The 20,515-nt window shown below is 45.1% G+C and overlaps 2 long non-coding RNA genes across 2 annotated transcripts; one reads left to right on the top strand and one right to left on the bottom strand.

The window, feature by feature from the left end:
- Window positions 1-2,081: 2,081 nt before the first annotated feature.
- LOC108493486 lies at window positions 2,082-6,943 on the bottom strand. The gene is made up of 3 exons (XR_001873490.1): window positions 6,893-6,943; window positions 3,437-3,516; window positions 2,082-2,378 (listed from the first exon to the last, which is right to left on the bottom strand). It is a non-coding gene; the product is annotated as an uncharacterized LOC108493486 (long non-coding RNA).
- Window positions 6,944-7,010: 67 nt separating this feature from the next.
- On the top strand, window positions 7,011-11,354 carry LOC108493488. Its single transcript, XR_001873491.1, has 4 exons — window positions 7,011-7,121; window positions 8,987-9,104; window positions 10,659-10,722; window positions 11,199-11,354. It is a non-coding gene; the product is annotated as an uncharacterized LOC108493488 (long non-coding RNA).
- The last annotated feature ends 9,161 nt before the right edge of the window (window positions 11,355-20,515 follow it).

Genomic DNA, 20,515 nt, shown 5'->3' with positions numbered 1-20,515 from the left:
TGGATGTCTTGAGCTAACAGAACAGCACAGACTGATAATAAATGCTTCTGCTATTGGAACTGGACACATTTCATTTCTTAACAGCATGTTTACTGTCATCTTCTTCTTCTACCTGAGCAGGTACAGGACATACTGCAAGGATCACTAATTACTCGACATATTTTGTCAGTAACCAGTTCAGCTGAATTTTCCCTGCCCTGATGAGTTACTTTCATTCAGCCACAGTATGTGTCGTGCTGTGACAGATTTCCATTCAGCTGGAGAAACCCTTCTTCATCTCCTGCCCAGCCCTACTCTGCCACCCAGCAGCACAGTCACTGAGCTGGGGCACAGGCAAACTCTGAGCTCAGCCTCTGCCCTTTAGTTGCACCATTAAGATACACCTCCCTCCCATATGGCCAGCACATACAGACACTTCCAACCCAAATGTTTGCCTGGGCAGAGTGTGGTGTAAGTGCCAACAGCCTCTGACCTTCTCTGGTCCCCAAGATAGGGCAGAGAGCTTTCTTGGCCTCACGGCATCAGCTCTAGCACAAAGGGTAGTACCACACATGCTTATAAATGTGCTTGCTGTTTACTGCCAATGTTTAAATGCATAGGACTGCTCAAGGTGTATCAAATCTTAATTATTTATAAGGTCAGGCATAGCATCTTTAACACAAACCCCACTTCAGAGCACATTAGCCTATTAAATGCACTATCTTCACTTCTGTAAAAGGCTACTGGGGAGAAAGAATGCATTCCTGGTCATAAGAGGTCCACAGTGCAGCAGTAAAAGAGAGCAGTGCTCACTTAGAAAGTGAATTAGTGTAAAGATACTAACTCCCACCCTCAGTGAAAAGTACTGAGACACTCTAGATTAGCTAGCATAGATAAAGCACCTACCAGTAAAAGCTCAGATTTATAACTACTGAAAAAGTGCCTCCTTCCTCATGTATTTGCAAATAGTTTTTCCATGGCTGAGAGGACAGGGTTAGGCAGCTCTTCCTGTTGGGGCAGATAGGGACACTGATATAGGAGCGTTCTTACTGCAAGACAGTGATTATGAGAGTGCCATCACCAAGAAACAGGCAGCAGAAGCTGAGAAATAACCTGGCTGCTGAGGAGCTGCTCAACTGAGGCAGCGGGGAAATGGGGTGGGAGCTAATTCCAGTTAAGGGCATGACAGATAACAAATGGTTTATTTGCCAGGGCTAGCGGGGTGTCTATCACACTGGCAAACAAATAGAAAAGAAGAGAAAAGGCACTTGGCACTGCAAACCCCCAGTAAAGTCAATGCAGAAGATGGTCCATCGGTGAGGGCTGCACGTGCCTCTGAATTCCCAAATGACAGCTCTGTACTAAGCTGGATAAAAAACTTGGCTTTCTGAAACAACCTGTAGCACTTCACTTAGCACTTAAATCCACAGCTAGTGACTCTTCTTCACTGACATGTCAGCATGGCCTTTTCACATTTTCCTGCTGGTTTATACTTTTTATCATATGAACCACAAACTACTGCCTGTTTTAGATTTATAATTCCATGTAGGACTTCTGAATGCTGTTGAAACCTAACAGAAAATGCCAGCATGCAATGTCTGACCTACACACCTGCTGAGCTCACCTCCACAGGTAATATCTACACAGTTAGTTGTCAAGCACAGCAACAATCCTCTCAGTTTTCTCCACCATGTTATGCGGTGAATGAAATTCATTCAGAGTGTTTCTCTACTTTGGTTCATCCTAAAAAGCTGACTCCTCCTGTTTCCTTGGTTACACTAATCAGATCCCCTCTGTGCATCCTGGTTCCCCAGCTACTGACTGTAATGTGGATCAGAGCATCAGGCTGCTGGCAGATCAGACCAACAGGGTCCTCTCTGTCTGCTGCAGCTACACTGAAAGTCAGCACTCCTAGTAGGATGGGGAACAAGATCAGAGTAATCCTGCAGTAGGAAAGGGTCTATATTATGGTGATCAGGAGCCCACAGACTTCTCTATTACGGTGCCCCTTTACCCAGCCCTCATTCCCAGCCACTTTGGCTGCTCAGGACAGGAGCTTCTTCAGGGGACCAGACTTGATGAAGGGGAAAAGGCAAGGCTGGATTTAGGAAGAGTTTCAGAACACTTACCCCTTTCTCCCACTGTGGACACGTAAGATGATAAACACTCCTTTCTTCAGGCTTGCTGGCTGGCGTTACATTCAGGCTTGCCAGCTACACATCAACTACAGCCCAGACTTCTTTGGAGACCCTTGCTGTGCAGCCAGAAATGGTGTTTCCTCTTTCAGCAGCTGGAGACCAAGACTCATCTGGGCAAGACCAGGGAAAGCCAACCAAGAGCACTAGCAAAGCCACCAGTCTGAGCCAGTGCTGCTCAGAAAGGAACCAGACTGAGACCTGCTGAAGGAGCAGACTCTTTCATTAACCACATGTATAGGAAAGCCCCAAGCAAACCCATTCACAAGTAACCAGCACCATATGACATATGGCTAAGATCCCAGAGAGCTCTCTCCTGGTTTGAAAGCTTGGGGCATCCCGCTCTGCTAAGTTTCCATATAGGGCAGAGATGTAAATTGCTGTCTGCTGGGTGCCACGAAGTTACACTGCTCCTCTTTACCCTTCTAGTGTCTACAAGGAACTCTGTTCTTCACCAGAAGTCGGGCTGGGCATTGCAACACAGCAGTCAGAGGAGGTCATTGCTCGAGGTATGAGAGCTGGGGAAAAACCTCTGCATGTCCAGATTCAATTCCATGTAGTGGTTTACCTGGACTTGTTATATGTTTATATATCTCTAAAGGGTGAAGAGGTCCAAGGAACAGCAAAGGAAGGGGAGGGACCCCAAATAGTCTGCAAAACACAAAGGGCTGTGGCAGGGAGCCTTTCTTTGTTGCATACAGGCTGTTAAAACAGTTCGAGTAGATAAATGTCAGCTCCTGTAGAGATGACAGTATCAGTGTGCCCAAGTACTGATATCCCTCCAGCTTATTCCCCATGAATTCATTCCACCTCATGCCACAATATTGTGTTCTGCAGAGGACATACGCCTTCCACTACCCCAGTAAAGTAGCATTTCCTGGTATCATAAAAGACACCTTTGAACAAGTTTGTGTGTTTAAGTTCTATATGTTTCTGTAGATTCAGATGGAGAAATAGTAACCAGAAAACATCACAAGCCAAAGTCAAGATAGATATTTGCTAAGATATTATGTGAAAGTTTCCCAGGGCCTGACAGTCTTTGGAAATAAGTAATTCTGATGAATTTGCAAGAAATTATCAACTTAGACCACCAGGGTTTAATGGTGTACAAAGCTGTCAGCACAGATTAGCATCTGCAACAGGTTGTATAACTTGGATCACACCCAGGAGGGCAGTGGCTGCTCTATGCAGATTAAGAATACGGAGTTATGTATACAGGTGGTGAAACAAAGTGCCTTCTGAAGGAATTTCTAGAGACCTACCTAGAAAGCAGTGGTGCATCAGGATGACCTTCTGCTTCCGAGTGTGCACACTGGGGTTGGCCTTCTAACAGCTGCTCCAGCTAGTGAGCAAACGTGAATGACTGGTGTGTTATGTGAATAATTACCTGTTTTTACTAACACCTTGATTCTATTAACAACAGCAGCTAATGAATAAAAGATATTTTAAGAAATAGCAGTTGTAAACTGTGTTTTCCCTGAACAGTATTCTGTAAAAAGGAAAAAGGAATTTATTTCGCTTGTTTGGGAAAAACATGCTAAAGACAGCACATTAGTCATACTTCTTCATGGTGGCACCTGCAGACCCAGCTAGGACAGCCATGAAACGGTTTGTGGAAAGCCCCTCCTCCTGAAACGTGCTATAGGAAATTCAGTCAAATTCAGCTCTGGGGAGGTACTTGACAGGAACTATGTGCATGTTTGTAAAGGCAAGATCTGTTCAAAGGGAGAAGGTCCTATGCAAGAGCCAGCTAAGTGCTTTCTGCTCCACCACCTACACATTGTCCCCTGTGCATGTTTCAATGGATGTCTGGAGTCCATGAACTGGCAGACCCAACTCTGCCACTTGGTCACTTTACAGACATGGGGCATTTCTCAAGTCTGCTGTTTTATTGAAGCATCACCATAGGCAATGCCTCGTGGCTGTCACAGATGTACAGAGATGCAAACTCAGCACTTCTAATGCAGAAAAGTAGCAAGTGTTGCAAATAAATGAGACCCACGACATTTTATCTTGTAAGCCTCCCCCTTAATCTGCCTCCAAGTAACCTGCATTTCCATCTCTCCAGGGCTGTCAAGTTTGTACCTCCTATTAAGGAACTGCCAGATTTCTCCATCTATAAAAAGAATGTGAGGTTGTTTTAGTAACTATTGCAACAAAACTAGCTTTATTGAGTCAGACCAAAAGTATCCTCTGACTAACCACAGCCAGCAACAGTTGCTTTGAGCCCTATAGAACAACAGTCAGATTATATCTGGACTTCTGTTTTTAATACTACCAACAACCTCACCCTTCCATGGAAGTGCTGAAAGGTTTGAGCAGATCACACAATCTTGCAGCTCCTACCCTGGAGAGAGCTTATAACCCAAGATGCAAAACCCCCATATACAGATGCAGGCACAGAGCTGCCTTGCAAGAGGCAGCCCAGAGCATTTGCAGCAAAGCTGAGAATCAAATGCAATCTCTTGCCATTAGGTTGTATTTTCAAAACTATCTGTCCTAAACATGACAGGAATGATTAAACTAAAGAAACAAAGGCTTTTGACAGACAAAATATCCTTCCAGATTTTCCGGTGTTGTTTCAGCTTGATCACTGAAATTCCTCATGCACACCTGACTTCTGTGTGTGCATGAGCACAGCACTTACAAGTGCCCAGATGAAACACTTTTCAGCCAAAACTTTCTGCTTGATGAGCATATTCCTATTGTCTCCAGTATCTCCTTCAATACTAGCACACTGATACCAGCAACATCATATTTAAGATAAGGAGCAGAGCTTTTCCAGTGTTTCTCCTCCTCCAATCCCTCCCCCCGTCATTGTCCTCACTGATGAGGTCCTGGCTTTGAGAGCTTTCTGGGTGCAGGCAGCCAGAGCCGGCACTCCCGGCAAGCTGCGGTCAGCAAACATTTGCAATCAGCAGCTGACTTCCTGCTGTCACCTGCCTGCACAGGCAGACAATGAAACGCTTTGCTTTTGTGCCCGGCGCCACACTTTGAGGGCAAAAGAAGGTCCCTTAAGCTGTGGGACCTTCTGAGCCCCCACATTGCCTACTGCTGTTGGATTTGATTAGTGCTCAAGTAAAAGAAGCCAAATTGTGTGATCGAGGAATGGGGGAAAGTGAGCTGGCTCAGCTATGCTTTAATGATATTAGTCATGAATTTTTACTCAGTGTTCTCAAAGCTTGCTTTCCTTTTTTCCTCTTTTCTCTTTCATCTGCATGAAACACGGATGATATCAGTCCTGCTGAGATAGTCCTGAAAACTTTGCTTAGCTTTGATACTTCCACCTCTACCTCAGACTTCAAGGAAAGCCTGTGGAGTGTCAGCACCTGTTGAGCTAAAGGAACTCCTTTGCAATCCTCTGAACCAGTGTCAAAGCACTGTCAAATCTCCACACGTCAAGAAGAAACCTTCCTACTTCAGAAAGCAACATACCTTTACTTCTGTGCACCAGCAAGTAGGGTGGCTGATTGCATGGCTCCAGTGCCCTCTAAAGCTTTCAAACTGCTGCTACCAGCAACCCAAACAGATGCCACCTCTTGTGGCATTTAAAAAGCCTTAGGGTATCAAGTGAGAGTTCTCCAAGTCTGTATTGTCAGACATGCCAGAGAGGAGTCAGCAAGAACCTTAAGATTAAATCCCATCACTTTAGGACTTGAATGACTTACAGTGCAGATGGAGTGGGCGAGGGAATGTGTATGAGGTAATTTATACACCTACTCAAGTTAAATTCCAGTGGCATCCATTCCCTCCCCTCAGAGAAGTGTCTCTGGTCTGGCTCTGTATGCAACAACGTGAGCATATCAACTTCTCCATCAATGAGGTAGAAATTTACAATTCCCCTTTCCCTCAGTTAGACTAACGAAGATTAAAAAATGTGCTTTTTTTAACCTTATGTATAAAACATGAACTGTACAAGATGTTTGGATGCTTATTCCCACTTTACCACTAATCAGCTGAGCAACCTCAGTCATGTCTTCTTCTTTCTTCACAAGAGGGACTAATCCCCATCACACTGACTCTTATGCAATAAACCCCTGCTGCAGCCTGTGATACTGCTGCACCCATTAAAGGAAAAATTGGACCTATCCCAGATGGCCAGAAGCTTGGCAAAGCAGTTGGTTTTGAACCATCCCACAGCCTATTTGATTCTACATTCTTCCTTAAGATCTTTTTGCAGATGAAGAAAAAGGTAAATTTCAGACCAAAAAAGCCTTTAAAAATTTCACAACATGTAATAAAAGGGTTTGCAACTGGTTTATTTGCTTAGTGATGAAACAACAGAGGATATAGCCACTGGAAGCCTTTCAGCTAGGATCTGCTTTTTGATATCAGAGGAGATATGATAGCTGTTCAGATCTAGTAGGAGTCCCTATGGACACTGTTTGAAGATCAAACATCTGTAATTTTCCCTCAGACAGGACATCCTGTCAACCACTGCAGGGACATGGTCACACTAAAAAAAAGTGCCAGATTTTCTGTTTGTCTGCAAGCACCAGAAAGTTTCTGAATCTTTGGCTGACCACAGAAACCTGAGAACAGTAAACTTTAGATAAGACTGATGCCAGGCAAAGGTCTGGTCGATGCACAACCCATACTCACTGACATGTGAGGAGCAAGGGGTTACTTAAGTGAAATGTCCTGACCAGGCACTGCCAGCACACAAACATCCCCTAAGGCTGACATCACCCAACCAAGATAACAGCTCAGGGACAGACCTCATCAAAGGATGGCCTCAGCCTCCAGCACCTCAGATGACACTTCCGAGACTCTGATCCTCCACTCCATTATCTATGAGGTCATCAGCTGAGAAATATTCCTGACTTGGCCAAAGGGATCCCACAGCAGACCTGTTCTTGCATTGGGAAGAGCCTTCAAATCAACTATTAAGATGTTCAGAGACCTGAAAAACAAAGCTTTCCTATGCCTCTAGAAGAGGGTACAAAGGTACTTAAAATAGCAACTGTGTCCCCAGAACTAATTCATAAGTTCTAGACCTTGATGATGTCCCAGCAATGAGCAGAAAAATGTCACATGGGAGGTCAGGCTGCCATGTCATCATCAGAAGAGGGACTTTCACAAGCTTTCATTACATGTAAGGCCATGGACAAGGGCACTGCTTTCCTCAACAGCAGGGCACTCTAAACTGTCAGAAATACAGGCTCTGGAGCCTCAGGGTTGCTTCAGGTTCCCAGTATCAGAGCCAAAATCTTCCCTTTACTACCCAGAACATATCTAATTACAGGAAAGGGACAGACACAGTAGAGAAGTAAAAAAGATAAGTCTCTATTCAACAAAGTATGCTTTCCTCCCCAAGAGCAGACCATGCACTACTTTGCTCCCCATCGTCCACACAGTACCAGTTATAATAAGCAGTTTCCCTCTGCTTCCCCTTTTCTGTAGCAGCTGCTTTATCAGCCTTAAACAATGGCCTAAACCACAAGCAGAATTTCTGACGCTGAATCTCTAAACCTGCACTACAGTTTTGCTGCAGCCCATCATTCCCCTAGCACACATCATCAACACCCTACATACTCACATCCCCCAAATAACCTTCCAGAAGTTCTTGTCCCAGTGGGCTCCTTTTATAGGAAAGTCCCACTGCTCAGCTGCCCTCTACTCCCCACAAATCTCCCCATCTGGAAGGGGGAGCAGGTACAACTTTCCTCAACAGAGAAGTTATGACCTTGTGCTAATTTCACTACAAAATCTCCAAAATGCATAGGCTGAGACCCTAACTATGCCTGAAAGAAATTTGTTCATACATTTGACTGAGCATAATAGAATGATCTGCCATCTTAGCCTTGCATAGAGGTCACTCAGACCAAGGTTTATACATACAGGTGATTTTGGAAATCCTGCCAAAGATACTGTGAAGAACATGCTTTTCAGAGATCAGGGGCGCTGGGTTTTTTTCCTGGAAATAAGAGATTTAATGACCAGGGTTTTTTTTCTTAGATTATTTTGAGTTCTGCCCTTGGAAACTTGCTAGTAATTGCTAGTTCTTTGGGAATTCTAGGTTTTATTCTGTCAAGATAACCCAGCAAAGTGGGAGGGAGAGCAGCTCCAAATTAGCATTTAGCTGATGGTACAAACAACATATTTGAGGTCACCTTCTCCCTGTTATTATAGGGCTTAGCACATTTTGAATGTGTGTGCTTTTACTCAGCACACAGCACTCAGCACACTCATTACTCAGATGAAGACTCAACAGTATCTGCTGGTGGTCCAAACCAAAAGAGTCACTCAGTTTTCAATGAGAGATACCACGTCTAAGACACACTGGGGCTGAGGTCACAAGAGGACATGGCAGTGGACACTGCCATGTGTCCTTATTTGTTGGGTCATCAGGGGTAGAAATGTCAGAAGACTGAGTGATTTTACTGGAGGACCTACAGTCTTCCTTGTGACACATAGATCACTTGCTCTTTGGTGTTTGGATGGGCATGATAGGATACTGCTGAATTCTCCTCTACTACATCATTAACGTAGTTGATTTGGGAGAGAAGGTGGAGACACCCCCAGTTGTGTGGAAATACTGACAGAGTCCTGATATCCAGATCCTTCCTCTGAGAGGAGACTTTGCTACTGGGGTCAACTTAGCAAACAAGATGTCTTTTGATTAGTTAGTTGTTTTCTGGCAGTAGGGCCAGAAACGATTGCAAACTGCTCTGCCTTTGGCCAGACATTTGGTAGATTGCCACATTATATGTTTATTAAAGGAATGAAGAAATCTGAACTGGATAAAAATAGCAAGGCTTGGATTAGAAAGTGGCTGGCAAATGACTAACAGAGGTTCACTGTTGCTCCAGGATGCCTAGCGTTGCCAGAAAGATCCTGCACAGTGTGGATGTGGGTCTGCCAAGGTGGGGCAGAGGAGACATAAGACACAAATCTGGCCTGAAGAAGCACAGTGAAAAACACCACCAGGTCAGACTGACAGATGTCTTGGTGAAGAGAGGTAGTATGCCAATTAAATAGGCTCTCTTTGGTAGAGGGTGCACACAGATCTGCTCCTTGCAGCCCAGCAAAGCTGGAAGATGTACGCTTGGAGGTGAGGTGCACAGTGGTGTCTGCTCTTCTGCCGCACAAGATGGGAAGTTCACTCTCTTAGTGGCAGTCGAGCAGTATTAGTGGTCCTCACATTACTCCTGGTCAAAACCTCCTGTTTAAAATGTCCTTTTTGAGAATTTTTAGTCAAAAGGGAGTTTTCCTTAAGAACTGATGCCTTCTACCTCCTGTGGTGTTTCCAGTGGGTGGTTAAAAATGGAAAAGGGACTGGATAGCTGCAGGGTCCAGTCTCCTCAAGTCTTTGGTTTTTGCTCCCTCTTTGGATGGGTCAAGAGTCTTCCCCTGTAATGGAGGGAATCAGTTGATTCTCTGGTGCCAGTGTGGTATTAGTTGAGCTCTTTAAAGAGTTGCCACCTGCAGAGCAACACTACAGTTACTAAAAAATTGCCCTTTGGGATCCAAGACCTGGATTTGACTTCTTTTTGCTACACAGAAGAAAGCTTCTAGCAGGCTGTGGAGATGGCACACACATTGTGTCTAAGGTGCAGTACTGCCACTTGGAGGACAGTCACCTCCATGCAGAACCCAGATGATCTTCAGTCATTCCAAACATACAGAATGGTTTTATGTACACACATTTTCCTCCGTCACTTCTTGTCACAGGTCTGTTCTGGAGTCAGTATGGCCAAAGGATTGTTCGGGTAAACTCTTTCGTATATAGACTTTGATGCTTCTATTAAGATAATGGGTGAAGGCTGCCATCAAGATCAAGGGCTGCATTGTTCTGGGTGCTGTACAGTATCTATACTACATTCTGTATCTGCACGCTAGGATACACCCACTGTCTCGAAAATCTTACAGTCTAAGTAGACACTTGAATGGGGAAGGAGACAGAGGCATGTGAAAGAGGAATAATTTATCCATGATCAAAGACTAAGCTGGAATTACAAGAGCTGGTGTCCTGGGTGGGATCTGTTATCTCCTCTGAGCATAACCACCTACCAATGACCGACACAGTCTGTAAATGCTCATAATAAAAAGCATCCCAGAAACAAGCCACGCGTAATTTCTGAGGACATTCTGTTCTTTCTCTGGTTACAAGCCATGGGCGGGTAAGGGCTGTTCCAGCAGCTGCATGCAAGGCTTCAGATGTAGCAACAGCAAGTGGACCGTGGCTGTAAGAATGACTCCTGTCATATGCAATCATCTACCAGCACACCCTGTGGTGCTAATGAAAAAATCCTTTCACAAAGTGCACTGTGTGCATCATTAGATGAAGTAAGAGCTGAGGCAGCACCGCCATCCCTCAGTCGGACGGGGAACTGCAGGGGCAACGGGTCGGAGGTTGGTACCTGCAGTACCACAGTGCATTACAGATTCCTCTTTGGTCACCTTGATGGCCTGAGGTCTGACTCATGTTGCCATACTTCTGACAAATGTGAAGAGGAAGGGTTGGACTCTGTCTCCAAACAGGTACTGCGATGTAATTGGACAACACAAAGTCTGGGAGTTAGCACATCTTTCACAGTGGCAACAGGTAAGGATAAAGCTGTCTAAAGTACATCATTCCAGAAAATACCACCCAATTATGGATAAATATGAACATTAATTTCTTCTAATGTGGTGGTGGTTGGGGGTTTTGCCCCCTTCTCTCTTGGTGTGGCAAAACCTGCTTTGTCCTCTAAACACAGGGCTCATTCCTACTTTGCGTGTGTTAACGTAAAACCAGTGTAAACTTTGCTGCTGATTTTCATTCTGACCCAGATACAGGTCCCCATATAAACACCAATGTTTGGGAAGAGCTGACTTTATACAGGATCCTCTTTTGATCCTGAGGTGGTGCCATCCCAGTGTATGAGGTCTCAGCACCCGGCAACATCTGGCCAGAAACCAGGATGTTCTTGCACTTTCTACTGTAGGGTACCCCCCTTCTCGGTTGTGATATATTGTATGGGTACCCTCAGCTCCCTCTTCCTCTCCCTAATAGCAGGCTGTTCTCTGGTCTGTTTTCAGCTCAGATGTACCATGTGAGATAACATTTTGCTGCTTGGATCTGGGCAAGTCACTATCTGTGCCTTGCCTCAGTTACCAGCCTCTAGTCAACACCTGACACATCATAAGTGTACTGAGAGTTTGCAGTAGACCATGTCCTGGGATGCTGCAGTGATGGAGGTGAGATAAGGAAGACTTTGTAAAACATTCATACAAAGCAAACTTGACTGCTGTCAGCTATGGCAAATGAATGTAACTGGCCAAACTGCAAGTTTGTCACCATGCATTGACTCCCCTCAGCAGCACCTGACCAGCATGAAGCCATCTTTCCTACCTGTGAATCAGTGGTGGGACTCAGAAAAGGTTTATTATTTCTAGCCACAATTCTCTTTCCTTCACCCTCTGGATCTGATTTTTAGGACTCAGGTACACAGGTCATGTTCTTAGCCTGTAACCAAAATATCTGGTCCATTTAGACTGGAAAAGAAACATCTCCTTCAGAGAGTGTTGTGCTTCAATAAAGAACCTCTTTGTGGTGGACCTCATCAGTGATGAAACCTTGTCCTGACTGGCAGAATGAAAGGCAAGGGGCTTGTCCCCAACAGGCCAACAAAAGTGATGCTTTATTATTTATGCTTGTTTCTTGGGCACTTATAAAGAGGTCAGGGTTGGCCAACAACTGTGTGCCTGCAATATTTTTCCAACAGCCGTTGATAAAAGTGCTTCACACTTAAGATTTTGACAGAAAGCTGGGTAGTGGCCCTGACAACAATGGCATTTACATGATAGATTTTGTGATGCCAGTTTATCCTGACTATCTTGGAGCTTTCTTCATCTTGGCCATCATTCAGCCTCCAAGCTCATCATCACCACCATTTATTGGGACTATCTGACTATTCTGGCAAAAGAGATGGTCCGAGTCAGTGCACATGACACTGGGGAATGCTGGAGCTGGAGCCAGATCCTGCACCCTGGGTTTTATTGGGAAATTATTCAGCTTTCCTTACAGTTCGCTGGGGGCCACCACACCCCATGGGCTGATCTGGTGCTCACCACTAAAATGCAGCCACTCCCGAAGTGAGGAGTAGCAACAAGTATTACACTGAAGGCCAAGAGAAGTTCTTGGCCAAGGACAGAGCAAAAAAGATCCCATATTTTAATGTACAAACACTGAACATCTGAGTTCTCTCAGGCAAACAGCCAGGACTCACACTCAGCAAGTCTTGGTCAACACAGAGAGGTTCTACGTGCCTGCTCGGCCTCGCTACCTCCTGTAATTTCTGGCAAGCCTTTTGACAATTGGGTGTTCATTGGAAAGCCTAGTTGTTCAGAGCCCAAGACTGTCAGCTTGCCTTTTATGAGCGAGAACACCATGTTCCCAGCCCTGCCATTTCCAGAGGAAACAAGCCCCAAGAGTACCTTAAAGGCTTGGACACAAATAGCTCGCGCTGTGTATTATTTTCAAGCCAGTCTAATGATTTTGCAGGTCTGACTCATTGCAGGTAAATGCAGAAAGTTAGTCATGATAGTCATCTGTAGGCAAAGAGGAAGGACCTCACTGGACTCATCCCAGAGCAGTTTTTATTGCTGTTGTAGGGCAAAGAGCTGAGACAGATTTGTGCATCCCAGACCTTGGCGTTTGTCTGAGGACTTGCGAAAAAGTGTGGATACAGACTGTTCATACTGTTGATGGCTTTACATCCATCTTCCTGCTGAGAGTTGATGAGCATCTGATCCTTCCTGAGCTAAGGCCAGATATTGGTAGAGGACTCATCAGCTGCCATGGTGCTGGTCTGTGGGAAGTGTGCATACCAGTGTGGCTGCCCTGTGGCACTCTGCAGCAGAGAACTCACACCAGGGTGCTGCTGTCCTCCACCCATGGGCACAGCCACTAGCAGCTCCACACCACTACTGTGAACACAGCCAGTCAGAATAATTTTTGGACTTTACGCATGCTGAGGCCTCGAGATACTTGGTCTTGATAAGCAGAGAGGAGGAAAGGAGAACTTTTAAGCTTGGATCCCCTACAGATCCTGTTGTCTGCCCTGGACATGTTCATGTCCAGCACAGAAGTATTTCCCTGAACCCCTGCGATCCGAGGATGCTCTTCTGCAGCAGCACTGAGCCTCAGCCCGGCTGCAGGCCAAGCTGGGAGCACCATCTGCTGGCTTTGACGCGGCGGGCTGGCTCGTCAGAGGGACAATCACAGGGTAATTCAGGGCTCCGGGTGCCGCGGCACGGTCATTAGACTGCATAGCAAATTAGAGATGGAAAAGATCACAGGGTTGCGTAAATCCCTCGGTTAAACCTCCTCCTGTCAGCTTCACAAAAAGGACTCCAAACCAGTTAGTCTCTCTGCACTAGAGCTGGGCAAACTGACCTGGGTGAAGGAGATCCAGTTGTAAATCGGCTGGAGCTCTTTATGGCTTCTTCAGAGCTTGTGAAAGATTTCAACTGAAGAAGTTCAAAGCATGTCACGGGGAAGCCTTCTTAGTGTTTAATTCTTACAGTTTGAAATGCAGTTTTGTTTACAAATATTTCTGATAATAATAATAATAATATTGAGGGGAGTGCCGGGACCCTGAAAGGGAAACAAAATGTGTGTCTCGGGTGCAACAATGCAACATTTAAGCAGAGCTCCACATATCTCTTAAATCCATAGCCCTTCTCCCTTTTTTAAGGTTTTGCCATGCCCCAAATATTCACATGAAGGGGCTAAGGGCCAAGCACAATTCCCTCTTGAGAGGTAGAGCCCTTGTGGGTGCTGAAGGGAGGCTCGTTTTACAGATCCACCTACATTGATGCCTGTGACATGTATACCCCATGGCTCTGATCTTGTCTGTGGTGGCCTGAGCAAAGCTCTTTGAAGGATGTTGTCCATGTCCAGGATGAGCAGTAGCACATGGCCTGGGATACGGGTTCCCAAAGGGCCATGCTGGAGAGCTCTGTGGGTGCCACTCCACGTGGGAATCAGGCTTTTCTGCGGGGTGCATGGCGACAGGAGCGAGATGTGGCTGGAAAGTGGCCGGGGTATGTTGCTAGACCTGGGAGCTCAGTATGGTCCCTGTCACCTCCAGGGGTTATCTCACCAACTGCCAGCCAGCCAGGAATGTGCTTTGACTTGCTCAGTCCTGCTCATCCTAATTACACCTTCCTGGAGTGCTATACATAATTTCCCTCCCACCGTCACTGTCCTTTTTCTCCAAGCTGATCCTGCTTGTCTTTTAATGGCACACCACCTCCTCACTTTGATTTTCATCCCCAGACACCCACCTCTCAGTACTCCTGCCCCTTTCCCTCTCACAGCCCTCAATTGCCTGGTTTGTGAGTGCTGGACAAAGATGCCCTGGACCCATCTTTGCTTTCTGAACTCTCAAAAGGAACACCTTTTTTTGGTCAACACAGCATGAGCCTGTGCAAGTAATTTCCACAACAAGACCATTTCTCCAGTACTGTAACTGACAATATGTGACAAAGGAATCATTGTAGCCTACACTAAGGATCAACAAGAGCTTTTGAAGTGTTCTAAGTTTACTTGTTACAGGACACAGACAACTTCTACGTACCACGACTAAAGAGGGTGTTTCCCTAAAGATCCTTGCCTTTCCCTTGAAACTGGCTGCCTTAAACATCAGACTAGTCAGAGGGAGGCTGGGGCCAGCCTAGGACGCAGGATCTATCTCCAAACCACCGCCTGGCTCACTCCAAGCCTCAGTTTTACATGCTGTAAAATGAGAAAAGTGGGAGAGCTGTTTCACTGAGGCACTTAGAGAGCTAGAGGTGGAAAATGTTTTGTAGGTGTTCATGCCTTGAACCCTGAACCAAACCTCTATAGCCATTGCAACATTTCTGACCCTTTTGATGTGAAATAATTTTCTTGATTTCTTGTGCACAACTTAAGCTTTTCTCCAGCAACTGAAGAACAGCCTAAACGTTTGACCCTTCTGCCTTCTCCATAGCTGGGCAGAAGTCACTTTCTATCAGATGTGTGATGGATGTGTCCAGTCCCACACTTCACTGCAGTGGACAAGGATCCTTTGAGCTGTCCCTGCATGAACTGTAAGGAGAACCTTTGAATGGCAGGGTACATTCAATAATGGTAAAGTACAAGAAGACCTTGCAGGAGGCTGCTTAGTGTGCGTCACCCATGCAGAGAGCAGCATTAGGGAACATAAAGGTTACAAAATCAAGCCAACAGCAAAGAGGTCATGCAGCCATTTGCGTGTCCTGGTGTGTCAATACTGTCTTTAATGGCACAATCTCCGACTGATATAGCTAAGCACAAAAATAAACAGAGAGGCTTCTGGGCACACCAGCACCTTTCCTACACTTTCAGAGACAAAATGCTAAAACATCCCATGTTTGCTTTCATTGCATGTCAGTTGATCTCATGAAAGCCTTTATTTGGCTTTGTTTCTGGAGACACTTGACTATAGAAGCAGAATAGCACAGGGCATGTTCAGTGCAGGATTGCAAGCAACACACTTTCTTGGGGTGCTAGTGGATGTTTTGAAAGTCTTTAGGCACTTCTGAAGCTGTATTTAGCTGGTGCAAAAGGCAAAACTGCAATCAAGTCAGTTGAAATCTGCTTACTGCACTGGAAATTGGACCTTCCTAAGACTATTCCAGCTTTTTTGGGGTTGAATTCTGTGTGCTACCTAGACAAAATTCATTCCTTTTGATTTCATACCTTTTGCATATCTTTTAACATAGGCGACTGAATTCTTTCTTGGCCTTTTTAAGGGACATTTTGTTTTAAAAAACCTGTCCTTTGGGCACTTTGCATTGACACCAAGAATCTTCTGAGATATCTGTCAGCCAGACTTGGAATTATTACCTCCACTTCTTAACCTCTTTTTTATATCCATTAGTTGTATTGCTACCAGGGTGGAAGGTAGCAAGAACATTAAAGGCCTTATTTTTTTACTTTTTCTACGATTACTCACACAAGTTCTTTTAGGACAGTTCAGATTTTCTCTGTACTCTGGAAATTAAACATAGATATATTATATTAATATTGTGGTTTGTTATTTATAACAAGCTGGAAGCAATTATGACAGGTGGTGATTGGTTCTCTGTCTCTTGTTGTCCTCAAGCCCTGCCTGCTGTTCTGGGAGATGAGCAAATAGTCAAACACACATTACAGCACTTAGTGCAAAGGTCAGAAGAGATCTGTATTGGCCAGGGGGTCAGGTGGGGTAACCTACCAGTCCTCACCATAAAATATATTTTAATGCTCTTCTGGGTCCATTTTAGTAAATTTACAGAGCTTTTGTCAGAAACAATAACAAAATTTGAAGAACATTATAAAACAACATTGCATCCCGTTTCTTTAGAGAGCACTTCACAGAGTCTTTTAAACAGCTTTTGAGGGCTGTAATTAAACATTTTGAAACATGTTTGGGACAGTTTTGTTTCAGGCTTTGCCTCCAGCTTCTTTAGTTTGACAAACATGATTGTTTCCAGGAAAGTGACTGTTACACTTAATAGGAATTAGAAGTTGGCAGGGGAGGCTGCTGTTTCCAAAGCTGCTGATGCTTCTGTGAGCTTGGAAAAAGGTCTGGCTGTCTCTTGTAACAGTTAATAAAAAAATTAATTCCACCTTTTTTCTTGGATCACCTATGATTAATTTTTTCCTATTTTTTGCAATCTTCTTACTTCATTTGCCTTGGAGTAACAAAAACAGCACACCCCACTGAACTCAATGATGTCCTTCCTTTCCAGTTGGTCAAGATATGTCTAGAGTGTTGCACGATTCCAAAATGCTGATGCTGCCAGACCTGAGAAATGTGAAAACTTGGGTTCAAAGTCCTGAAACAGGCAGCTGGAGACTTACAAGAAACAACTGGAAATTCTTCCCCTTCCTATCACTGGAAATAGATGCCAAGTACAGAGTGGTGGCATCCCCTGCATCCCACCAGTGCTGTCCCGGTGGGACTGAGCCCCTCGGCAGCCCCTCAGCTCCCCTGGGGCAGCATCAGCTTCTGCAGCTGCTCCCTTCAGCAGGTCCAGGACAGCCACCCCTACTATTTGAATTAGACCACCAAAGCCATTATACTCTGCTAAACATCACAGCATCGAAATTTTCTTTCAATATAATTAATAATAAAAAATTAATTTTAAAATAAATAAAGGGCATATTTCCCTCACCTTTCACTTTCTGGGGTTTTATCTTCTACTAGACAAATTTTCAAGCTTTCTCTCAGCATACATAGCACCTTCGATTTTAAAATGCCCATGGCTCCAGGAGCTGGGGCTTTAATGAGTGCAAATACCATCAGCCTTGGTGTAATAGGACACAGCTGGGTGGCACAGCTGGCCCTGGGGTCAATTTTTAGCAGCTGCATTTTCTCCTTTCCTAGGTACCCACAAACTGTCCAGCCACTCCTGGGCTGGGGTGCTGCCCTGCCTGGGTGAGCAGCACTCCAGACAAAGGCAGTGTTTTGCCAGCAGTGTTCTACATGCAGTGCCCAGGTCATGCCTGGCCAGAGCTTCCTGACCTGGGCATATCTGAGCTCGTTGTGAAGTCCATCGGAGAGCAAATCTTAGCTGGGCACGTTTCCCTCCCTTAGGCTGTGTGACCTGGGAGGGACTTCCATCTGCCTGAGGTGTCCCCAAGCAAAGCTCAGCCTCCAGCCAGCCCTGCCTCATGGCTCAGCCACAGGGGCTCGGTCCTCTTCAAATCCTGCCCGAGTCCAACCCTTCTGCCTGGCAGCTGCACTCCAGATGAAATGAATTTGACTGGTCTCAGACCATGTTTTGGCTGATCATATCCACAGCATAAAATTTGGTTTAGCGTTGTGGAGAAGATCCTCCTATGGCTTTGGGACACAGTGGTGCAGCTGATCAGGTTGATCTGGGGCCAGTCAGGGTGTCTGTGGTGGGTGCTGTGACAGTACTGGGATGTCAAACATGGCCAGCAGGCACAGGCTGGATGCACTTCTAAGTAGTTCTAGCAGCTGTTGGCTGCTAGACTGAGGGATAAGCCCTCAGGGAGAGACCACTAACTCTCCTATGGAGTTTATAAGAAACCCCAAAAGCAAAAAATTAAGGGGCAATGGGAAGGTTTAGTCAGAGGCTTTTCTCCTGGGGTGAGAATGGCATGATGCAAACAGGAGGTGGGAAGAAAAAGCAGGTCACCAGGATGAAGGAGAAGCACATGGAGGTAAGAACTGGCCCTGATCTCCCTTTAACTCCTAGGGGAGACTGAGGCAGAGACAATGTTCACTTATCTCTGGCCCAAGCAGCAGACACAGACAGCCTGAACCCAAGCCCCCATCCCAGAGCACCCAGCACCCCAGCCTCGGCAGTGTCTCCAGGACAGGAGGAGGTGAGGGCACTCCAAAAGCAGCCCTTCCAGTTGCCTTTGCAGGGAATGGAGAGCCAGGACAGTGCTGGTGGAGGTTGAATCAAGTGATTACTTTAGGGGATTTGCTGTCTGTTTCTTTATCCCTCTCTCTCTCTCTTTTTTTTTTTTTTTTTTTTTGTTTTCCCTTTTCCCTCCCTCTTATCCCTTTCGTGGTGCATTTGTCTTCGAGGAACCTGGGGTGTTCTTTTCATCAGTTCAATCTCTCTCTGGCACTTGAGTCCTGATTGGCTGAAGGACTTAGGGGAAAAAAAATCTTTAATTAAGTAGATAATCTCTTCTTAGGAAGTTCTGCGGCTCCATTTCACCAACCCCCTTTAGCTCTTTAGGATTGGTTACCCTTTGCAGAAGTTGGGATTCAGGAGGCATACGCCTCTTCATCACACCAGGACTGCCGGGTGGAAAATAACTCCATCTCTTCCCTTATTTAGTTGTGCTTCTTTTTTTTTTTTTTCTTCTCTGGTGGTGGTACCCAAGCTGGTTTTTTTATAGGATCTCCTCTCTCCATCTTCATTTGGATTTTATATTTCACATGGAACCTTATCTGGCCATCTTCTTCCTCACTCCCTTCTTCCAATCCTGCTGTGCCTGGTGAGTATCGAGAGCACCTCAGTCTGTGTCACAGGCAGGTGCTTTTCCCAGATATCTGAAGGAAATTCCTCTTCACCTTCCTGAATGTCCCCTCCTTCCCATTTAGCTCGGTTCTGTCTTTAATGGAACCAGATATTTAACTAAGTCCCAACACACTCACTGGCAGAGGTTAGATCTGTGAAGTCCCCCTTTTTCCCTGTGCCTCCCAAAAATAACTATGGGCCAAATCCTGAGCTGGGGTAAAATAGAGGAGAGTGGATGCTGAGGACCTAGCCCCTTGCTTCCAACTGGGAAGATAACCCAACGGAAGAGCCAGGGACAAAGGCTCACAGTCAGCTTGTCTTTTGTCTTAATCAATCAAATGGGGCTTCTCTCACACTCCCCAAAGAAGAAAGCCCCTGATTAAGAGCTCAGAGCCAGCAGTGGTGAGTTAGATCCATAGGATTGTCACTCTGCGTGAGTAGCCTGAGATCCAGGCTCCTTGGCAGACACAGGGTCAGAATTACATGTCTGAAATTCATGTATTAGGAATTCCTGGGGAGAAGCTTTTGGTACGGAGATTGCTACAGCTTGGTTTCCAATCACCTGAGTCCCGTCAGACCAGTTTCACTGTGCACAAATCTGTGGCCATCTCCTGTGGACTTGCTCTGTCCTAACAGCAGTTTTATATTTATTTCCAGGGAAGTTCTATAAAGATTAATAGAAAGAGATTATACTTGCATCATCTCATATCATTCCTTGCAGAGTATATCAGTCCCATGCCCAACCAGAGCATGGCTCCGTAGGTATTTTTTCCTATGTGATTTTTATCCATTGTTGTGATGCCCTGGGGAATCTGCAAAGTGGGTTACAGACTTATCTCTAATGGCAAGGAAAGTCTTTTTCCATTGAATGACTAAAATCCCCTGCCTTCCCCAAAGCAGAACTTTAGCGTTATTACCATGGATGGACAAGTCAAAATTACAGAAGGAGAAATTACAAAATAAATGGGAACTCATTTCTGCTATCTGAGAGTGAAATTTATGTTCTTTCAGAGATTTTCTACTTCCTTCATTAAAAGAATGTGCAACAATTTGTATATGCCTAAATACTATAAAGCAGCAAACTCAAGATAAATCTCCCTTCTGGAACAAGGGGAATATATGTCTTCTGCAGAAAGGCTAGGCAAGAGCTCATGTTGATTTTACTGTTTTCTGCCCTTCCTATGTATGTGTCTTGCTTTCCTCAATAAAAACAGGTTTAAAATACATTAAAGAAAAAAAAATCAACATTTTGAAGAAATAGCTGCAAAGGAAAGAAATTTCAGTGCACAAAGTAGACTTAAATTTGGAAATCTGAAGCATTTTCAATCCAAAGTTGGATGTTTAAATTCTGTGTCTGC

This window comes from Lepidothrix coronata, unplaced genomic scaffold (assembly GCF_001604755.1).
Source record: "Lepidothrix coronata isolate B3197 unplaced genomic scaffold, Lepidothrix_coronata-1.0 Scaffold17, whole genome shotgun sequence".
NCBI classification, from domain to species: domain Eukaryota; kingdom Metazoa; phylum Chordata; class Aves; order Passeriformes; family Pipridae; genus Lepidothrix; species Lepidothrix coronata.
The sequence above is the reverse complement of the archived record's forward strand: the minus strand, read 5'-3'. Positions and strand labels throughout refer to the sequence as shown.